We start from the raw sequence: 24118 nt of genomic DNA on the forward strand, positions 1-24118 counted from the left end.
GCAACAGATGTTAGCCCAGGGCCAATCTTCCTCAGAAAAAAAAAAAAAAAGACCTCAATTCTAGGTTTAAGTTCTAGTCTACAGAAAATAAGGGTGATGGAGGTAAACAACATTTACCATATAGGGAAACAATTAGATAAATTCAGAATTTCAGATATTCTCCAAGACAATAATCTGAATTTTTCAACAAATAAAGGCATGCAGAGGGAAAGGGGGAGAAGCAGGAGTTATCATAGATTAAAAGAATCTTAAAAGATATGACATCCAAATGGAATGTGTAGATTTTGTTTAGATGCTTATCTGAGCAATCCACCTGTAAAAAGATATTGCTGTCACAATGGGGAAGAGTTAAACGCAAAGTTGGTAGCAGATATAATAAATATTATTGTCAATTTTGATAGATTTGGAAATAGAGTTATATTTAAAATTAGTTCTTATCTGTTAGAGAAACATACTAAAGAATTTGTAAGTAAAATGATAAGATGTCTGAGATTTGTTTAAAAATATCTCAGGGATAAAAGTACATGGAACATAATAAATTAAACAAGATGGATAAAATATTGACTGATGCATACATGAATCCACACGTCCAAAATGCTGACTGATACTTACACAGAGGTTGTTACAACGTTTTCTCTGATTTCTGTATGTTTGAAAATTGCCATAATAATTTTTAAAAGCTACAAAAAAAAAAAGAGAATGTCTAGAAGAATAACCAAACTTTCTATTTCTGACCCAGAATCACAAACCCTGGTTGACAAGCTAGGCTTTGCTTCTTAAATCTCATCTGCCTGATCTAACTCAATTCATTTCTATCTGTGAACACAAATGTCTACTATACCTATAACAGGGAAATACTGACTTACCTGCTTCAAAAAATCATATGTACGTGAAAACGAACTATATACTTTAAAAAAATCTAAAAATGGAGGTATCATTATTAAAATGCTTTCTTGTTCACCTTCATGTCATGTGTGCATGTGTATAATCTCTTCAACTAAGTTAATAGGTCTCTAGGAGCAAAGTCCGTCTCTTATTTCTTCAACCAACAAGCATTCAACACATATTTCTAGTGGGTCTACTATTTGTCAAGTATTTCACTAAATGGTAAGAACACAAAGGTAGTCAGTCACAGGCCATGCACTCAAATCAGAGAGGGAGGGAGATGCATAATTATGACTCATGCACCAAAGACAGTTACAGACATATGAACTGGGTATATTATGAAACAAAGAGACAAGACAATGTGGCCAGGGCTGGGGTGAGGAGAAGCTTTCTAGAGCAGGTAACATCTAAACTAAATCTAAACATGAAAAAAGTCTGCATAACTCACAGAAAGAGAAAAAAATTCTAAGCATAAAGACAGAAAGAACAAAGGACATTAGGTTGAAACAGCAAAAGAGGAAGCTTTTGCCACAGGGTACTCGGGCTCATACTCAATGTTACACACATTGAGTCTCAATCAATGGCCCATTGGACTCAGCAAAATCCTAAGTACTTAGTAAGGGATCAATAAATATCCATTAATTAAAGTACAGAGAGATAAGTTATAGCACGATTGGAGGGCTCACTGCACATCAGGCATTTTGCTAGTACACTGAGACAAAGGCATCTCTCATTCAACCTCACATCAACCCCGAGGCAGGTACTATTATTATCTCTATCTTACAGATAAGGACACTGGGGCACAGAAGGACTAAGTAACTTGTCCAGTCCCTCAGTGGGCAAGTTGGTGTACTGAGTGATGTTCTGAGTGTTTCAAACAGTGTGGAAAGAAAATATCTGGAAATAAAATCCTACATGGTCATTCCATGTGGTCAAACAATTAAAAAAAAGAAGAGACCGCACTGTAAACAGAGTGCTGCTAAGTGTCTAACAAGTAGCTCTCTGGCAAGGGGAGGACCCTGCGTTGTAGCAGCTGCCAATTTCCATGGTGTAAATACTCCCACCACGGCCAGCTTCAAGCTGCCAACATGACATCACTGGACCCAGGGTTGGGCAGAGGTCTGCTGTGAGCCAGCTCCAGCATACCTCTGCCCGCAGCCTTCAACCAGCTACACAGGTGGAGAGCGGAATTAACAGGCTAATTACATGACCAGGACGATAACAAAAAATCAAAGAAAGGTACAATTGCTATCTCTGTTGTTTACAGGACTCTGTATACAAGTAATAGTTAATTTATATTTGAAATCAATGAACTCCTAAGGAGCATAACATAATGTATGAAAGGCAATGAGGATGAACAAGTAATTCACAGAGACTCCTCAAGGAAACATACATTTTTTATGAATGACAGAGTTGACATTAAAAAAGTATTCTTTCTATGTGATTAATGAACTGTGATTAGTAAGTGATTTCCCGCTAAACTATTCCTCCCTCAGGGAGCACACAAGAGGATTTAATTCTAAGTAAAGACGTTGAAAACGAAAGCACAGTTGAAGGAAACTATTTGATTTGGGTCAGTAACAGACATCGCAACCAAAAAAGGGGGGATTATCTTTGCATACCCTGTGCTTTACAAACTACCTGTCATATAAAAGGTATTGCATGATACTGGGCAGAAGGAAGGGGGAAAAAGGCCAATTATAGAACTAGATTAATATATATATGTATGTCTTATTTATATCTAAAGAATATACAGATATATGTATATAAAAGGGACTTGAAATTGTTAATATTAGTGTATTTACACCATTGCTTTAAAAATATTCCTTTAGGTTATTCATTTAACAATAGCACAGTTAGATGAATTTTATATGTGTATAAAAACAATTTACAATTATTAATATATTGATCCTATCTCCTTAAAGAGTTCTTTTATCATTTAATAACAATGTCCAAAAAATATATCTAGATAATTTTTAACAAAATATAAAATCTATTTTTCACATGGAATGCGAATATGTTAAAGAAAAGCAAGAGTGATTAGCAAAGCAAAAAAGATAAATTCTACACAAATTTGTTTAGCGGTCTAGCAACCTTAAACAAGTATGTCCCCAGTTTTGGCACGTGGAAAGTCTGTTGCTGACGTGTTATTGAATCCGGCTCTCATGAACCTGCAGCCTCTCTATTAGGTAACAGAATCCTGGCTTAAATAGACTCCATAGAAAAAATTCCATCCATTAGCACTGTTATGGTATTTCATACACACGCAAACAAAAGCAAAAGAGGCTTCTGAGCCTCATTAGAGTCTGTACATGTTGCTTTCTGATGTTCTTGTCTCAAAAAGAGACATCTTTTATGGGATCAATTTAACTATTGATTTCTCCTCCTAATGTGCATCAATGGCAGAAAAATGTCCCTTTTGCAGCCCACTGCCTTAGGGGATAAAAATTCACAGAATAAATAATTAAAAATGAAAAAAAACTATCAATCAAGAACACTGTTGCCTAGTATATAAAATAACTCAAACACCAATTTTGTTACTTAACTAAACTGACATTTTTTTCAGCCCAGTTATCAGACTGAGATGAGAATATAGGTGTATGTTTTTATCTTTGTGATATCACAATGAGTTGAAAAGTGGAAATCCATGTCAGACGATTTCAGTGTTCTACATACGATGCTAGTTTTCATTTCCTTGAAAGAAAGAGGCCTTTCAAAGAGATGACTGTGTCAGTTTTTAACAAAATGTATGCTCTAATTTACAACCGTAATGACTATAATAAGTTTAATAAGTTTGTAAATCTTGGGGGTGGGGGCAAAGACGGTCATGGCATGGATCAGGAGCTACTATTTCAGCTGGTATTCCACATTTTGTCCCATTTTAAGCTCAATATAAGTAAAGTAGTATCTACTGGAAGCTTACCACGCATCAGGCCTATGGGTAGGCATGAGAGATTCACAGATGACTAAGGCACAGTCTGTGCTTTTAAGAAGCTTCCAGACAGGGGACATGGAGGTGAAAACCTAACTACAATAGTCTATACTAGGAGTAGGGCAGAGTTCTAATGTTTCTCTCCTGTCACTGCATTTTCATGCAGTAAAAGAACCTAGTAAGCAATGCATGTGTTTTCATATTTCTATAGTACGGTAATACTACCTGGCTTAATAGAATCATATCTAAAACAAGAATGAATAGGCCTTGGGGTAGGGATTAAGAGATTGTTTTAGGTGGTAACTGATATGTCCAGATTAAAAAAACAAAAAAAAATCTCAAAGTAAAACAAATACCAGTATCTCTTCCAGTTAGTTTGAAAGTAGATTTAACTACAGGTTCTTTTGAAATTAAGATGTCACTGTGTGCTCTACAAATAGGAAGCAAGACTTGAAAGACAGAAACACTCCTTACAATTTTGATGATGAAGAATGGCACACCAGGCTCAATCGGCTGTTTCTTGGGCATTTTAATTATTTCCCAACTTGCAAGATTAGAAAATTAGACTAGCCTCATAATTATCAACAAAAAAATAAATGTGGTACGAAGGTCTTCTCTACACTCACCTCTTCCAAGCACTGGAGGAAGAAGAGGCTCACTGGTCAAGACCGTAAGAATGGTCTTATGCCAAGGGAAAAGGCTCTAGAGAGCCTGTATCTTTATAAGATTATTATCAAGGCCTTACCTTCTCTGAAAACACACTCTATTTACAGAAAAGCATGCCAAATCTAAAATAATGGATCCGCAGCACTTACTCTCCAAAGAGGACATTTACAAATTGTGAAGCTCCTTCAAGAGGGCCAACATGTCTCAATGGGTAACCTATCCTAATGTTCAAGTGGCAACTGTAGCATTTGTTAGCAGCTACATAATTACTCTACTCTAACCCTTAATGAGCCTGAAGTACTAAATTTTTAATCCCTCCTGATGATCCTCTTCAAAGTAGATAAATGTAGGTTTCTTCTCAATCAAATACTAAATTGCCAGGACTACTGCCATCAACATATAATCTGGATTATTTTTGACTCTTTAGAACTTTTCAGTTCTTTTTAAAATAGCTTATATCATATAGTTACTAAAATAACTTTTGAAGGGAAAAAATAATGAGCAAGTTAACAAGTGGCATTTATACTTTCTGGAAGCTTGGACTCTCTTTTCTGCTTCAGATTGAAGATTTGCAACACTGTAAAGTTTTCACGCTTGGAAGACAAAACAAATACTTTTTCTAAAATTAGTGTGTGGAGAAATTTAAGTGCAACAGAGATACATGGATCTCCCTACAAATATCATGTATCTTTGTTACTGGAATGCATTCTATAGTAAAAACAACAATAATCAGAGTTACAGTCTGGTTCCCAGCCTATTTCTCTCACAATAAACACCAACATTAACCCAGGCTCGCCAAAATACTCACAGCAGAGTCAAAAAAAAAAAAAAAGGAAAAACAAAACACTGATAATGTTGCTGTCCTGGTGGTATCACTTCTCCCTACACAATCTTTGAAGAGTAAATATTATTCCACATAAGCTTGATACTTTTCCAACAAAGCACTCTCACTAACAGGGAGTTAATATCATTATCAAAATAACCGTGTATTGTGCCACTGCACCAGCAAATTTATCGTTCCCCCCTGAGACACGGGCTGTATCTGCAGCCATCATACCAGGAAGCCTGACCAGCTCCCTGAGTGCTGCCTGCACAAGAAAACATACAAAACATGGCATGAAATAAAGGACATTTACAGCAACAGAACATGAACAGTCTATATAGTGCCAGATCAACTTAACTGAATGAGTCCTACCATAAATGAAAGGTGCTGGATCACTTAGAGAAATATTTTTTTATGGTTATACGTTGCTATCTGCCCCATTACATGAACAAAATTCTCTAAAGTTGAATTTAAAAGCACATAAAATCTGCTCACAATTATTGGTCATAGCCAGGAAGAAATATTGCTTTCAATTCACTAAATACTTAATGAATGCCAAGGATATTCAGAACATCATACATACAGAGGTGATTAAGGTAAGCTTTCCATTCGTAAGGAGCTTATAAACTAGTGGGAAAAGAAACATGCACAAATGAACTATAAAAGCAGGTATAATGTGATTTACTCTGTCATACATGTAACGGTAGGGAAATGTAGAGAAGAAAGTTATTCATTGCATGAAGTATGTCTCATCTGATAATCATTATAGAATGAGGGCCTCGTATATGAGTAAGAGCACAGAGACAGAAGTGAACTCATCTGCTCATCCGTCAATGGTAACCACAGGTTGGCCACAGATGCAAGAGTTTAGCGGAAAAAAAACAGCATTCTCTAAGAATCAATTGGCTACACAGAATTTAAAATATAGGGTATTGTAAATTTCATTATAATTTTAAATTGTGTCCTATACATCCTTTCATTAGTAAATTTTATGATAAACTTAGGTTTATATATGCATATTTTTTTGGAGAGCCTGCTATTAAACAGCAAAACACTGTAAATGTTTAACGCTGCTGGTAACAAAGGCATCAGAACAGTCAAGAAAGTTATCCACCTTAACAGCAGTGAAGCAGTGATTCGACCTTACTAGGTGTGTCAGTAATGCCATTTTCACGAAATGAAGACAGCATATTCCAGTTTTTGCTGTGACCTACTGATCAGTCATATTTAAAGGGTCCTGTGATCTCAGGATCTTGAATGAGTAAGAGTGAGCCCTAACCTCACTGGTGGCTCCTCAGTCTCCTACTCTGTAAAACAAATGGATTGCATGACATCATTTCTAAAGACTCTTTTAACTGCAATTCCAAGAATCTATGGATCCCTGGAGTTCAATGTTGAAAGTGACAAAGGAAAAAATTATCTCTACATATCAAGCAAAATCCTTGAATGTTACATAATCTTTTAAAATGCAAAGAATAAACAAATCTTAAATTTAGGCAAGAAAAAAAGTCAGGTTTTTCATGGAAAGACCTGGCCCCTGAAGGTTTCCCTCTGAAAATGTTTATAGAGCTGTCACTGCAGCGGAGACTAACAAGTCTGTGATTGGCTCTACAACAGTGACTCCGGTAAAAACGTCACCTCAGTGGAACCACAATTGAATCTCGATTTTCTTTCAAGTTACTTCAAAAATGCTAGAAACACCTCCAACAGTACAAATAAAAATAAGGTTAGTAGGTTATATTCCAAATCTTAAATATTAACCTGATGTTGAAAAGTCATAATAATCGGGGTACTTAACTAGCCAGGACACGACAATTTGAAAGCTGGCTGCACTTTATGAATGACTGTACAGTGTCTCTTTCTGAATCTGCATTGATTTTATTTCTGTTCTTCAAATTGACGTAATAGCTAGTCACGGCTTGGAAATGAGATTTGCAGCCTGTCCTTTCAGAGATCTATGCAGTAATGATACAGCCCGTGCTTGGAATCCCTCAGGCTCACGCAGAGCCCTCCGTCATGGGGTGAAGAATTGCTGCTGGACAATGCCTCTTTTCAAACCACCTAGAGGAGAATCTGTAAACCCACAAACAAATGATTTTCCATCGATCAAGTCCTGTTTTCATTCAAATGCAGTTTGGAACCTCACATTGGAATAAATTTGCAGTAATTTTATAAACCTAAAACATTTTATCCTTAAGTTGGTGATAAAATGCAGTTTTATTTGTGCTACTGGAATAAAAACAGCAGTTCAAGAAATAAAATGGCCAAAGGTCTGCCATGATGGCTGAATTAAAACCTGTAATGGTGTTACATAACTTCTTGTTGAGTTTCAAGACAACATTCATTAAATAATTGGAAATATATTAAGCGGTATCTTTTTAAGGAGCTTTGTCGTAAGATAAACACATTTTAGTGATCAAATCACTCAGAATACTTGTAACTTGAGATTTCATTTTTCTTCCAACAGTGACCTGTTTTTCTCTAGAACAGTTACTAAGAAAAATATTTTTCAGTTAGTCATAAGAATGACTTCCTTAGAAGCTCTTTCCTTTGTACTATTAAACAGTCTGGAAAATTGCTTGCTTGACTCATTCATGCTGTCAAAATATACTACAGGCTAAGGCTGACCATCAATTTTCCCCGTTCTCCACAATTTATGCATGAAGATCTGAACTGACAGCATTTGAAGTTTTAGGACCACTTTCATGTGTTGGCACTTTGTAAAACTATATCCACACAAGCTATTCTATTCATTTGCTATGCTTGAGGACTACCACTTATGTAAGAAAAGTTTCATACATTTAAATCCATTACACTTAAAAGGTAAAAGATCAAACGAACAAAGTAAGGTCATTAAGTTATAATAGACTCTATCATCTTTTTTAACTTAAGGGCTATAAATAAGGGTCAATTAGAAATCCAAATAGAAGATATTAGAGTTATTTGGAGATCACTCTATTTAAAGTTATCTGGAGATAATAAGTTGAAATAAAATATGTAAAAAAATATGAAATTCTTTGCAAAAATAAAACAGTTACGAGGTCAACCAGGTCATCACAGGAACTCCACATCTGTTGATACACACTACAAGAATGTTAAAAGTAACACTTATTCATTTACCAACTAGCTATTTTATTATACTTAGTAGAGGAAATATAGCAAAATGGAAGATAAATAATAAATGGAAACCTGCTAATTACAATCAACATAGATCAAGTAGCATTTTTTGAGGGAACAGAAGTCATAGGGAATGTTATTTAGAGAGAAAAAATTATTTTTGAATCAGAAACCTCATGAAGACATTAATGAAACAGGGTGGTTCTACCTTCTAACTATGAATAAGAAATTACTAAGGAGGTAAAAAGTTATCTCGTTTTTTAAATCGTGTTATCAAATTTATCCACAGTGCTAATCAAAAGCAAAGACAGCTCTATATGAGAGTCTGGAGCAAGTGAAGATTTCCAGATGGTTTTATCCTTAGGAGAAAAATACATCTTCTATATAGATTGAGGAATCATGGCAAATATACTACATTCCCTGAACCTCTCAGCAGTATTAAATGAGTGGTTGTTAACCAGGGGCATACAGCTTTTAAAAATATATCTGGCCACGTCTCTTAGTTTAGAGATTCCAACTGAGTAGGTCAAGGTGGCAGAGCAAGTGATAGTGGTGGGGGAAAACATACTTTTCCAAATCTTTTTTGCTTTGTGCAGGAAACCTGGAAAAGTACCTGAGATGCTGTTTGACACACAGTGGGCATGAGACGTAAACTGCTGACTCACATGGAATTAAGCGGATCCCACTTTTAGTATGGCTGATCACTAGGCAAGGGAAAGGTTTGGGTCTAATGGGTATCCGTAGCACAGCAGTCCAACTGGCTCCATCCCTTATAGTCTCTCCAGTTCCAGTGCCGAGCTGTCACATTTTACTGCTACAGTTCTGAACTGGCAGGCTCAAAGAGGCCAGGGTTTTAACAGGCATTTCAAAAAAAGCCAGTCATAATTGTTCACGTTCCCTCATTCTTCAAAAATCATATGCTAGCCAAACAAACCAGAGGTAGCCAAAGGTTAGGGATCAAAAAGCCCTGGAAGGGCTTACCTGGAAGGTATTACCACAGAGGGAGTGGTCCTCCTTTAGTCATCCTGAAGCAGATACGTTTTGAAACAGTCAGCAACAAACTCTGATGCCATAATGTGACTAGGAAGGATTAATAAGGAGTGCTTTATTAACATGAAAGTTACTTGCATTATTTCAATATTTTTTCCTGATCTAATATTTCCATAAGAAGTGAGAGAGAGAGAGAGAGAGTGTGTGTGTGTGTGTGTGTGTGTGTGTGCGAGAAAAGAATGCACGAGTGCATGCTCTTTGACTGTTGATACTATCTGTAGAAACTTGTCTGCTGAAAAATGTTTCTTTAACTTTGGTTTGGCTCCTACCTTGGAGCTGATGGGAAATAAAAACTTTTCCATGGACTGGAGCCAACCAAGCTGCTAAACAAAAGGTAACATTCATTAGGGGACCACGAGACCATGACCTCATTCGGAAGGGTAATTTTTTTTACATTAAGCATGGATTGTCTAAAGTTTGGAAAATTGGAAAATTCAAACAATTAAAGTCAAAGAAAATATGTAAACATCAGCCTTACCTTAAAGGTTATATTTATATGAAAAAATATTTTTTAACTGTGAAAAAAAAACAGTAGATAAAAAGAACTCATTTGATTCCCAGATTAATCATTTAGCCTAATTTTCTACCTCCGCAATCCCCCTGACATGCCAGCACCCAGAGACACGCGTGTCTTGCGTGGTATTTCTACTTACATCCCATAACATGTAGTTTCAGCATGAAACCATTCTTAAAGAAAAGTGAATTTTTCTCAATTAAAGGTGAGTATCTAAGGGGACCACCACTCTTGATTTTTAAAAGAAACACAGGGGAAAAATCCCAGATTTTACACATCTGCTAACTAAATATCAGTTAAACATTTAATCTCAGGAAGGCCTTACTACCCAATTTTTGGCATCTTCTAAAAAGCTGGAAACAAATTTTATGCTCCCTGACCTCAGAGGTCCTCCTGTCCTTTCTCCTAATTGTTTCACAACATGTTGAAGGCCTAAATTGCCAACTCAATCAAACGGGCTACAAGCATCTCCTCGGAGCCCATATTTGACCCTCCTTCAATATCACGTAATACAATTAACTCATTGCCACACGCTAAATCAATACACAGCAGAACAGGACGGGCAATAATCAATGGCCTGAACAAGACAACAGTGGCACGGCTCAGTAACTCAAACAGCACATGCACAGCTCATCTTCAGAATCAGAATACAACACCACTGACACACAACAGCAAAGGAAGACCCAGAGCTGGCCATAGGAAACTACTCGGCTAGATTATTCCTGAAGGACCAAAAAAATCAGGGAGCTGGGTTTTTTTCCGTACTTGCTGCAAAAAGTATATACTCTCCTTTCTCTAACCAAAGTCAAAAGTCTCCAACGTGTGAATTAGACCAGCACCTTTAAATATCTTGGAGCAAAAGAGATCACTTTACTGGGCTAGAGGTGGATCCCTATCAGTGCTGAGCAATAGTGAAAGGAGAAAAGAATGAGGCTGTGAAAAACAGAATATCATGGACTTTGGATGCTTCCTCACACCTTCGAGGAAGTAAGTGGGAGATATTTTACCAAGTAAGTTTGTACGGGTCTAACAAGCACAAAGGAGGAAAAGAAACGGACTGTAACCTTCTACTCTGTGCAGGCACTTGACTGAATAAACATCAATTTTATGTTTTATTTTACTTTGCAGGGAAAGATTCACCCTGAGCTAACATCTGTTGCCACTCTTCCTCTTTTTTTTTTCCAATCCCCAAAGCTCCAGGGCATGGTTGTATATCCTAGTTGTAAGTCCTTCTAGTTTTATGTGAGCCGCTGCCACAGCACGGCTACTGACAGATGAGTGGTGTGGTTCTGCAACCAGGAACCGAAACCAGGCCACCGAGGGGAGCGCACTGAACTGAATTAACCATGAGGCCACCAGGGCTGCCTCCATCAATTTTATTTTGAAAAAAAAACTTAGATGAGTCTTTTAGGAAGAAATTTACATAAAAATAATATGGTATTTGAAATATCAAGTGTGAATTATTTATTTTAGACCAGCATTGAGCTAAAGAGTTTTAAATGAAATTAAACGTGGAACAGATGATTACAACCACTTTCCACCCATGGATAACTGCATCTATGAAATGGGTTTTCAGGCACAGACTATGATATAAACACTGAATTATTCTATTAATACCACCCCAATGGGCTTAAAGTCAAGCAGTACACGTGTTAAGGGGTAAAGGGTTTTCTCTTGATAACAGGTGAGTAAGTAAGCCAGCATGTGACCATGCACATTTACACACGTTCCAGATAATAGTCATTTCTAATTGTTTTAATCAAATAATGGATAGACACCAGTAGTACAACATGCCAAATGCCAGGACCTTAATTCTGACACACGACACAGTTCTTCTCAGATGAGGAAAGACAACTCAGATCGACTTCCAGCATTCACACAAGAACCAGCAGCTGCCATTTACGGAGCGTTTACACCGAGGAGACACTGCGTGACGTGACCTACGTCACACGACTGTCCTCACCAAGTTCCACCACCTCCGGAGTGGGTGGTGTCAGTCCCACCTTATAGAGGAGGGGACTGACAGGAAGGGACAGTGATGGGCAGAATCACAAGGAAGGGACGGATGGACTCAATTCATGGTCCGGGCCCTTAACCGGGTCTTACTCTCTGCCATAAACAGTTTTTTACTTACACATTTTTGCATATGGCTTTTTGCAATTATTTCGAAGATCCCACTTTGATTAAAAATTCCCAGGTAGCCTTGGGGCTAAGGGAAAACCACCAGCAGCCACACTCCCATTCTTCCTGCACCAATATTCATTTGCTGTAAATAACATTCATTGTAAATTTCATCCCAAGGAAAAGAGCACAGATGCTGATCTAGACACTCAGAAAATGCACCCCCCCCGAAAAAAAAATTAAAGCTAAAACTAATGAAGAAAATGCCCAGAGAAATGAATCAAAGGACCAGGGATTCCACTAACTTGACTCTGTGATCAATCTGGCTCTGGACACAAAATAAGTTTGACTTATCTACCAAGTTTGAATTCATATAACAGAGACAATTTTTTAAAAAATATTTCTAACTGGCTGCTTGACTAAACTGATACATTCAAGAAAACGGCCAAAAGCCATTAAGGAAAGGACCCTGGAACCCTAGCCATTGACGTGAAAGGTTTTCTCTTCCTTTGTCCAAGTGATCGTTCATCCAAATGAATTCTCTGTGAGAATAATTACATATTACCTAGAGAGCATTTTAAATGATATGAGGAACATTAATATCGGAGATACATCTCTTAATAGTCCAGGATTACAATTTAAAGTAATATTTACTAAATACCCAGTGAGCCCAGGAATTTCACATTCTTAAATCCATGTTTTTGTGAGAGTAAACATGTTCTTTTTGTCATATCATGAACAAAATGCAGTCAGTGGCTCTTATATTTATTTTTTTCATTCTTATATCTCATTTTTATTTCAATTACATATAATAGAAAAGTCTTAGAAAGAATGATTTGAGCTATTTTATAATTAAGATATTTACGTGAAAAAAATTTCCTCTTGAGTCTAGATATTTCAGCATTATTAATATAGTATACCATACAAATATATAAAGAATTAAAATTAACTACTAACTTTTATTCCCAGATAATTTTTAAAATGTAATATTAAAAGTTATTATAAAATACATAAGTGTGACACACAACAGGAAGGCATAGAACATGAATCATTGTCAACGAGGCAGGTGAATGGTTTCATCTGGATTTTAAATTCATACAGTGCCACTTACAAAGACTTAGAAAGGTTTTTAAGCACTTTTTTTGTTTGCTTCCAATATTATTATAAATGCCTGGTAAAACTCATTAAATAAGAAGAACGAAATCTCAGCCTGTTACAAATTAATGTCTCATGGTTCTACACATTAGAAAAATACCAATTATACTACTTCCTTGAATAAGAAAAGATATTCTATTTTATGCAAAAAAAATCATAAGGATAGTTATGAAATGAAAACCTCCTTATCTGGTGCCCTTTACTTCACTTCCAAGCTTTGTCTTGGAATCCTGAAACTCATTTGTTTCTTTTTCTCAGAACAGTCTATTATTCTGATTTGCTATACTGTTTCCAGTCTGGCACGACTTTCAAAATTCTTCCTGACCCAAGGTTTAGATTATCTACGTTATCAGACTTCAGGTTAAAAATTTAGTATAAATTTCCCATCTTAAATGAAAAAAGCTTATTAGCGATTATTCAAGGATGGTTTTCTGAATTAAGAAAAAGTGTGAGTGATCACGTTTTAAAAAGTATAGTTGTCTTAAATTCAGATGATTACAGTGACTCAACAAATATTCACCTAAGTATGCCATCACTCTAATATGCAGACTCACTAATAAGTAACACCAGATTTTTGGATGCATTAGCTCACTAGCATAAACAAGTTATACTTAGAGGGAAGGTGGAAAGCACAGGCTCTGAAGACAGGCTGCCTGTGCGGAACCTCAGCTCTCCTACTCCCTGACTGTGCAACCTTGCATGGGTTATTTAAGCATTCTGAGCCTCACCACTTTATATAATCAATAGATGATGATCAAATCAGAGGAGTAAAATTAATCATTTCAACATGTGTTACCTAAAAATCAATCTGACTCAGGTTGCTAAATTATGGAATATGATGATGGGCCTGGTATAAATCCCTTACCATCTGAAAATCAGCGGTAAAGCCATTCTGACTAATACAAATACACAGTTTCTCTTGCAGCACACATAACTCCACCTGAAACTCATCTGCTCTTCCTACAGTGACTAGGTAACAGTTTCCAGTGTTTTTCAAAACAAACCTCTCAGACACACACAAGGATATTTAATATCTACTTATGGTTTATGGGGGCAAATTTGTGTTCTAGCAGGACATTTTAAAATTAAAGAAGAGTTAAAACAATGGTTTCTTGTTCTATGATCATTTTAGTCTTCACTGTACTTCTCAGAAGCTCAAAAGCTTCCAGTAACTACCAGTCTACCAACACTCAGAAAAGCCGGGCTGTGTGTGCTGTTCAACCTGGTAGTACCGCCCATCACGATGTCTGGTACATAGCAGGAACCAAACGATGGGGAGGAAGAACGGATTATTTTCCTTGAATTGAGATGCAGAAGTGGCATATACTTTGGTGTGCAATTTCTTTAAATTCCTAAACCTTCGGTTTAGGAATATGTGTTTCTGGTGAAAATCTCTCCTCCGGCATTATTCATCCTTAGTGGGAAATACAGAAGCCAAGAGTAGTTAATAATTCTAAAAGATAATAATAAGAATTTTGCATTTCTCACCATGCCTACTTAACCTACATTATGTATGGCACATGTTAAGCTCCTACACGTTAATCATGGCTGAAAAGCTTTGGGGAGCTACTTCAACAGTTTCCACCATGCAAAAACCTGCAGTGAAGATGACTCTTCTTCAATGTGGATAATGACTTTTTTAGTCAATCTGAGTTTAAGCTGAGCTTTTCTTTTTTTGTTTTTAAATATATTGGGTTTTCGTACGTGGACATTTGTTTTCAATTCAGTACTCTGCTATGATTCATGGAAGGCAATGTCTAGCAGTAAATGTTGATAACAGTGAAAAAAAGTTCAATAAATAAAATCATGATGATAATCTTTTCTCATGGCCAGATTTAGATTTCATTAGTTTCCACTTAGCCATGAAGAGATATGAGATAATGTGAAGAAAGATAGCTCATTCAGAACACAGATCTTTCTTAACAGGATTCTTTATATAAATAATGAATTCTTTAGTTATTTCTTTCTTCATGGTTCATTTCTCAGTTGCTTCCCTTAAAGGAGAATTGTTTTACAAAAAGCAATGTCTCCTACCAAAGAGGAATCTTACTTTGGGCATGATAAATTTGGCTTTATTTTTCTTTAAAACCTTTTTTTTTTAAATTTGGACCATTTGGTAAGCTACACTGTTTAGTTATAAAAGCTTCCTGGGATTAGGAAATGTTACTAGACTTATTTTCAGTCTATGAACGATTTTAGAATATTAGATGAGCAAAGATATCTGAAAGCAAATTACCGTCTGAATGCAGTACCACGGAAAAGAATGAATTACAGATGTAATTTATCCGTCACAAGCAGATCCTAAACACTGATTATGTCCGTGCTTGTGCAGAAAATTGAAAATGACAGAAAAGCTTCCCAGCTTTTCTTACTTGAATTTTTCATGTTTTACTTTGTGTAATTTACTGTCAACTATTAACAGCAGACGCTTCTTGCCTTATTCAAGAGCAGCTTGGACTTAAGTATAAGTGATTCTGAAATACAGAAGCCTCCACACCAAGTCTGAATTTTATGCAGAGAGATAAATTCTAACTTAAGATGTGTGGAGTCACACGGGGTCTTGAGAAAACTGAGTGTTGGACCTCAATAAATAGTAAGTCTCAACCTAACATTAACAGAAATTCAAATACAAATATTGTTGAATAAATTGAGATAGCTTCAAAGAATCCTTCTGGGCCTAAAATTGTGATCTGAGGTTAAAATACAGGTGATTCCCAAGTGACCAGAGATGATGCAGGGACAGCTGCCCACGTGGCCTGTGGCTATGGGATCTCTCTTATTGGGGATTCCCTCTAGTTCTTTCCCACTCGTGGTCTTAGAATTAGTAGTTATGAGAGAGAAGCAAGAGAAAAAAGGAAAGATAAGCCACCGGAGACACTTCGCTCTCCCTTTCTTAAGTTCTTCTTCCATTGACCCTCCTACTGCTGTTGAGAAGTGCGTGCTCTGAACTCTGGTCTCCCTGTTAGCAACTAGCCCCTTGAATCAATATCCGCCTTCCCACCATTTGACATCGGAAGTATTTAAGTTATACTCCTTGAATTGTGGAGTCCTCATCCCCCATCACCTCCTCAACGTCTTTCTTCCCACATCTTCTTCTTCATTGCTGATCCCTTGACTATACCCTGTGATAGAATGGCCAGAAAAATAAAACTCTCTTAGTTTGATATTTTCATGATCCACCTCTTTCCCCATTGCAACCAGTAATTAGAAAGCAACAGTACCAAAACAACAGCTATACTTTTGAACATTTCGGAAAGGAAAGAGAATGGGAAGAAGCCATTCGCTAACATCAAGTTCCACAGCGGAGCTGACTCAGGACCAACGAGCTGTGCATCTGACGAGGAAGCAGGTCGAGTTGTTAGAAAGAAAGAGAGGAAGTTACCTGGAAGACACCCTGAGCAGTCTCCCCAGGGAGCTCTGGACTACAGCCCTGCATCCCACACCCCATCGTCAGTCCCTGCCATTCTGAGCCGCTGCCCCTGGAAGCCAGCTCCGGCCCAGGAGCTTGAATGGGGCGCAGGAGCCCTCTTGCACCGGCTTGCAGAATGTCCCAGGAGTTCGGGAAGGGCACGTCCCCGCACTAGGCCCAGACAATCCCTGGAGACCCAAACTGAAACCTGAAATACATCTTTCCCACAGAGACAGTCTGACAAGACCAGCTGGGGCCTAGGGCACTAGGGGGACGTCAGATGTCTGATAAGGTGGTGCTCACTGGGCTTCTGTGGAGCCTCTCGGGTTTAATGAACAACCAGAGCTTCCGGGCACTATTTGTCCTGGCCTATAACTCAAGCATCCTCCAGGCGACTCCGGCTTCCCAGGGTTGGCCTGATGACTTAACCACATTGCTTCTGTGGGAAAATGCTTTCCAAACAATTAAAACTTCAAAATATGGCTTTTTTATACATTGGGGGACAGCTACGGAGTTTATACAGTGACTACTTACTCAAGATGATTAATTCAAACCCTTTTCCTCGACGGCCATATATTTAGAACAGATCCACGATCTCTGAAAGTTGTGGCAGCCTTCTTGCTGCTATCTTGGGTTCAGTCATTGATTCATTTGTCAACTTAAAATACAAGTATTTTTGAGCGTTTATGGTTTTAGGCCCTGTGCTCTAAATGTGTCTTAAATACTAATTTTTATTGTTAACCACTGCTGTTCAGGTGTTTTCTTTGTTGACTCCTTGGGATGTGAATACGAAAATTAAAATGCACTGTCTTACAGCAAAGTGGTTAAAAGGGTAGGCTGTGAAATCAGGTGACCTTGTGTACATCCCCTGACTTCTCTGTACCTCTGTGGCCATCTGTGAAATGGCAGTAACATCAGTAACTCTCTCAAAAGAGTTTTGTAAGGACTATATACTATGAAAAAATAAAAAGCACTGAAAATACTGACCAGCAAAGAGTAATTTTTAATAAATATTAACTCATTTTATTTTACTTCATACAGAGGAAATAAAAATAAAGTGTACTTGTGAAAGAAGCAGAAATAGATATCAGAGTAACTACAGATTCTTTTGTTGAATTAAATCATTTGAGATCTGTTTTTATGACACGCATTCCTGTTATATTCCAGTTATAATTATGTAACTGGATATAAATATGCACTGGCAATAGGAAAAATAAAAAGGAAGCAATTTTCTTTCCATATATAAGTAAAAATCAATCCATTTGTGATATGCCAGGTTTTATTGCCTAAATAGATCATGATTTGAAAGGGAAAAAGAAGACAACTCTGGTTAACCAGCACAGGAGAAGTGATGACAGACTTGCCAACATAAGAAGATATGAGTTTCTCTTCAGAAGTGGCCTCCCCTCATCTACCCCCATAACCAGGTGCTTTTCAGATAGAGTCACTTGATTCTGAAAGTTTTCTAGGAAAAAAAAAACTCTCTACCTCTCCCATCCCAGTGACTGCCCTCCTGAACACCCATTCTCCCTTCTCCCTCACCTACCCAGAAGCCTGATTTTAATCAGGGCAACAGTTAAAAGACTATGGTTCCCAGCTATCCTTGCTGCCAAAATCAGCCAAAGTGAGACCAGGAGAAACCACTGGGTGAAGGTGAGAGGACCTTTCTTACAAGGAACCTAAGCAGGCTGGCCTGTGGTCTCTTTTGCCCTTGCTTCTTCCTGTTTCCTGGAAGGCAGATATGATGGCTGGCACGGTAGTGGCCATCTTGAAATTTTGAGATAATCCTACTGTTGGAAGCCCTTTGCTCCTCAGGAACTAAGGATGAAGAAACCTAAGTTCTAGTGCCTGTGGAGTCATCAATAGGCCTGAACAACTGACTGGAATATAAACTCTTAATTTGTTTATGCCACATGCTGGGGAGGGGAGGTGTCTCTGTTACTCAATGCTTAATGTAATTCCTTACAGATAAAACACGTAAATCATTTCTGCATGACTCCAGAGAGAAACATAAAGCGGGATCAGAACCAGCAGTTCTGAAGCTGGGCAGTTAGGAAGCTGCAAAGAACTCCGAGATCACACGAGAAGAAGAACGGAGGTCAGAGATGGCCAAGCCCAAAAGTATCCAGGAGACAACCTTTCAATCGCATTATAATGTGTAAGGGGTTACAACTATCAGTATTTTTCAAAACACAAGGCCTTATAATATAGAAAGTTTTATCTCTAACAACAAATCAAACTTTGTCTCAAAGTGACAACCTTTCGAAAATGTGCCAAAAGAGTGTGAATAATGCTGTAGGTGATGCGCCTTCGATGTTATTTGCAAAGAAATATAGCTGCTGTTGTTAGTGCCTCGGAGTGGATTCTGGCTCCTAGCGCCCCTGTGGACAGCAGAGCTGAATCCTGCCCAGTCTTTCTGCGCCATCTTCTCACCTTCCGGCGCTGTATCAGACAACGCTCCACTGCTACTCATAGGGTTCTCATGGCCAATTTTTTTGGAAGTCGGTGACTAGGTCCTTCTTCCTAGTCTGTCTAGTCTGGAAGCTCCACTGAAACCTGTCCACCGGGGTGACCCTGCTGGTAGTTGAAACCCCTGTGGCATAGCTTTCAGCATCACAGCAACACACAGCCCCCACAGTCTGACAACTGACAGACGGGTGGTGTGGTTCCCTGACCAGGACACGAACCTGGGCCAAGGCAGTGAGAGAGCTGGCTCTTAACCCCTAGACCACCAGGGCTAGGTAAGAAATACAGTATTAGACAAAAACTCTGTAGTTGTTCACTATAAATGAATATTAGAATAAGAGGTTCTCACTAGACTTACTCTAGTTTATAGTGCAATTCACAAAGAAATCACTATTCTAATCATCTACTATACTTTGAACAACTAAGTATTTCTAACAAGCCCTTCCAGGTGTTTTTACTGAAGTTCCTGTGTATTAATAACTAACAATAGTGTTAAGCCAAAGGCCATCTATTTAGTTATCTACTTCCACTGACTGTCACAATTTTTGGCCTGTTAATATAGCAAATTGCTATCTAAAAGCACGGAATGTGTTTCTGCTAAAGTTTTAAAACAAAAAGAAACACTTGAAAATTTCCTCAACAGGATCTCTTTGTAAGAAAATAAGAAGCTTTGTCTAAGTCTGTGGGAAGGCAGAGACATTGCTCAGCATGCAAGGTAACGGGAGGGCTGGCGATGTCAATAGCTGAAACACTCTCCTTATCCTTGGCAAGGAAAATGACATGATAAGTTTCCCAAACTAGGTCCCTAGATGTCTGCGCTGCAACTGAGGAACATTCTATTTCTCACCTCTCTCATGAACTGGGTATACATCGCACACTTCCTGAATAGAAGGTTTACCCCACAGTGCACGGACTCTTTTAAGTCAGAACAGCTTGTACGTGGAATGGTTTTGAGGCTATTCGTGAAATCAGAATTTTTCCTAAGTTTAGAAGTCTGAGTTACAATTAAAGTTTAAACTCAACTGCAAGTGCCACATTGCTTTAGGCTCACACTGTTTTTAGTTTGTCTCACGAATTGAAGCAAGGTTTAATGAGAAAAAGAAAAACAGAAGCAGTGTACCAAAATGTTATGAAAGGAAACAGAATAAGTAGTTCTAGAATTAGTGCCTTAGGTAGCATGTTTCAAAACATGGCTTAAAATTTGTCCAAAAGTTTAAAAATCTTTACTCACTTAGAAAATATTTTTCTGAAAAATTTCTAACTATAAGAATAGAAATAGGTAAGTAAATAAAATCTTAAGTATTACGGAAGCAGCCACAGCTATTGAGAATTTCATTAAAGAAAGGTCATGTCAGAGTTGATGACAGCACAACACAGTCACAGGGAATTCTTCAGAAAGTTGTGAAGTTTCTGCTTGGGGAATACAACTTGAACTTCTACATGATACATAGTGCTACATAAGTTACGCCTTATAGTTAATTCATTTCCCCAGTCCTTGGGGGGAAACGAGGAAGTCCTGTGTCAGCCTATCACTGAAAGACACACTGAATATGCACCTATGGAGTTACATGTATTTATAATATAGTAACTGTCAAAGTTTTAATATCACATGGGAGATACCATTGGCAAAAAATCAAACAATAACAACAACAAAACTCTTGGTAAAAGTTATTCCAATTAGGAGTCTACTAGATCAAAGTTTTAATTCAAATTGGATGTTTAGTCTGAAATTTGCTGATACCATTTTGTCAGGATTATCAGTTAAACTGGCTTAAAAGATATGATGAAAAGACTATGCTGGGCACTTAGAAAGAGCAGCAGCAACCCAGACATCGCTATGTTGAAGATGCACCATGCTAACAACGGAGGGTCTTCTAAAATCTCACTACCAGCACCTTCAGGACCACTTTATAATACCCGATTACGCCACCCTCTGCCTATGCAACCATGCAGAGACTTGATTTGCCTTACTGCCTTACTGCCTTGGAGTTTTCCAGCTGCTCGTCTACCTGGATGTTTACATATTTGTGTGTCTTCTAAGAGCTGATTTACGTGCTTCACACATTCCGACAGGTCTTCAGAGGCATGTGAATGTGTTCACTCAGTGTCCTTGATTCCACACCACTCTGCAGTGGAATCTCATCTCCGATGTGTCTATGATAAACTTGATTGGCTGTGCTATCTATATACACAAACGTGTATAATAGCGAAATGAACGTTTAATTATCTTAAACAAAATTGCCTAATTTGAAAAGAGAACAAGTGACTAAAGTTTTCAAAGGTACAAGAGTTTTGCTATACCTTTGGAAAACAGATAGTAAACATAAAGGTTTTATACCCCCTCCCCTAACACCTGAAAAACGAATAGATATTTGAAAAAGAAAAATTTAATAAGCAATAGTCTATTTCTATTGATCATATGGTGAAAGCTTATTTTTTGATAATATAAATAACTTGGCATCACATTAAAATACATTCTGTGGGCTTTCTTTACATCAACTACCTAAATTTTAGTTGAGAGACTGTTACTGAAGAAAACAGGTACCTTGCCATTGACTATTATTTGAATCATTTCTGAAATATAATATTCTAATGGCAGCTTGCAGCATTGACATTTTTCTTTTAATTTTTTTCTCTTTTGGTATCTCTTCCACAAGCCATAAAAAAAAGAAATCCTTTCCCACATAAAATATTGCACTTTTTAAAATGTTCAGGATTCCTGAAGTAGCTAAAACCCTCAAATCTATAGTTTGTAAGCAATTTAATTCTCAATTTGAATATACTCAGACTGTTGTAAATTAAGACTGAAGTGTAAAAGCAAACTTAAGTGAGAAAAATTAAGTGCTTAAAATATTGTCTGATTTATAAACTAGCACACATTATCACAGCTTTTGCTCTTATTATTGTTCTATTTCCAACCTACTTAATATACACATATATTCCTCATTATCACATATTTTCATTTTACTTAGCAACACATTTATTGTGATACAGAATTCTATGTTTTCATGTAGTAAATTTAATCTAATTGTTTGAACTTTAAAATCACCTATATGCAACTAAAATACTATCAGCTCATTTTCTTCCTATTACCTTTAGTAATATGCCAATTGATTTCTTTTACGTAAGTACTTTTTTGAACTGTTCGACTTCTGTGTTTAATGAAATGAATTCGCCTCTTCTAAGTAGAAGTCGGCTATAAACGTAAGACACCTGGGAGCCTGGCCAAAGTCTGAAACAGCACAGCTGAAGGGTACAGCCATTTCACAGGGTCCTCGCAGAGTATTTGGTTTGCTTTCCTAACTTGCTAAAAATAGTAGATTACACAGGCTACCTCCATCTCAGGGCTCGAGAACTCAGAAAAGGCTGGACTAGGGATTTCGGCAATACAGAGAACACATTTTATTAAAGAAGTCAGGATATTACAAGTTTTCTAAATTCCTTCCGTTTACTCTCTCAGACAATACAAATGATCTAGCAATTATTGGCATGGAGACCTCATAACGCTCCCAAATTTCAGAACTTCAAGCATGAGTCAGAGAGTTACTGCAACTGTTTTAAAAAATGTTTTTGATCTATTTTAGCCACAAAATTGAACACAGGAAGACTACTATCTAAAAAATAGAATTCTAAATACTACATTAAAAATCATATAATCTGTTAGTTATAAATATATATATATAAGAAACGTGGTTTTTGAAACACGAATGCTTAATTACATATTCAAAATTTTTTAAATTAATTCTTAACATAGCTATTTCACTAACATTTAAGGAAGTATTGTTCTGGGTATGAAGTTCCTCCATAAATAAATTTGTGTTTATTTTTTTCCTCTTCTTCAAATCAAAATATTTTACCAAGTTTTAAACACTATAAATTAAATTTCAGTTTCTCTTAAAAAGACAAAGATTAAGGACAAATTGATTACCTGCTATAATGAGTTCATTTCATAAGTAAATTTAAAATCTTGAAATTATTTTTTATTAAAAGAAAGTCCTTGATGTGGTAGTTGAATCTTGTTAACCACACAGCATGTCATTAAGCAATGCTGCTGCTTTACTCAAAGGGGGACTGTTCTGTGGCTACAAATGAGCAGCAACTAAAAAAATATTTTGAGATGGAAAAATAGCAACTAAATTTTAATGTTTCACAATGTTTCCAAATGCTGTGGAGGCAGGTCTTCTGCGAAACCACTCAATGTCACAGCCAAGTTTAGTGTCCTTCATTTTGCAGCTATGAGTGCACCACCAACTGTCTACAGGATTAAAAATTGGATTTACTAGTAATTGGGTCAAAACAGGGTTACTTATGGACACAGCTGGTTACCGACAAGCGTAATTAGCCCTTTGCCCCTCATTTTATGGGTCCCAGTCTCTAATTACACCTAAATTCAGTTGGCATGAATTTAGGAACATATTTACAAAGGTATAACCACTGTGCCCTTCATCGATGCTTTTCAAAGGAAAGAAAGAAAAAGGCCCAATGGTAATTTATAACTTTAGCTTATTGATCTTTAGGACTATGACATTAGGAATAATCTAATGTTATAAGATATCTTTGTTTTTCTTACTACCTCCTTTTTTATCCTACTCTGAAGATAATATCCTCGAGTCTTTGGCGAAAACTTTAGCAAAGTGAGCAGCCCAAACTGGACCCAGAAGCAACTACCTGAACTGGTTAACTCATAAGTTAACTCATAACTCACCCTGATGTTATGAGTTAACTTATGAGTTATCTGTTTCGGTTAATTCACCTCTATATTATCAAAAAAATAATTATTATTATAGCACTTTTTTTTGCAGAAGGCAAGATGGATCTATGAGACTTTTACTTCTTTATATAGGTAGAAATGACAGCAAAATTCCCTCTCAAAGGTTCACAGAGGGAATTATCATGGCACATTAGTATTCAAAGGCCATTCAACTAAACCAAGTAAGTAGAGAATACTCAGGAATCTTTACATTTCTAGTCTTGACCCTG

General features: G+C 37.1%; 1 protein-coding gene across 13 annotated transcripts in view; it reads right to left on the reverse strand.

Annotated features, from left to right (window-relative positions):
* MBNL1 (muscleblind like splicing regulator 1) overlaps positions 1–24118 on the reverse strand; it is a 196187-nt gene that overhangs the window by 117318 nt on the left and 54751 nt on the right. Inside the window, exon 1 of one of the 13 annotated variants that reach the window (XM_058550708.1) lies at positions 9405–9570. The exons of the other annotated variants lie outside the window; for them this stretch is intronic. The gene's annotated coding sequence lies outside the window, so the exon portion shown is untranslated. Of the gene's footprint in view, positions 1–9404; positions 9571–24118 lie in introns of those variants that run through there. 13 annotated transcript variants of the gene reach the window in all.

The sequence above is a fragment of the Diceros bicornis genome, chromosome 2 (genome assembly GCF_020826845.1).
Source record: "Diceros bicornis minor isolate mBicDic1 chromosome 2, mDicBic1.mat.cur, whole genome shotgun sequence".
Lineage (NCBI taxonomy): Eukaryota > Metazoa > Chordata > Mammalia > Perissodactyla > Rhinocerotidae > Diceros > Diceros bicornis.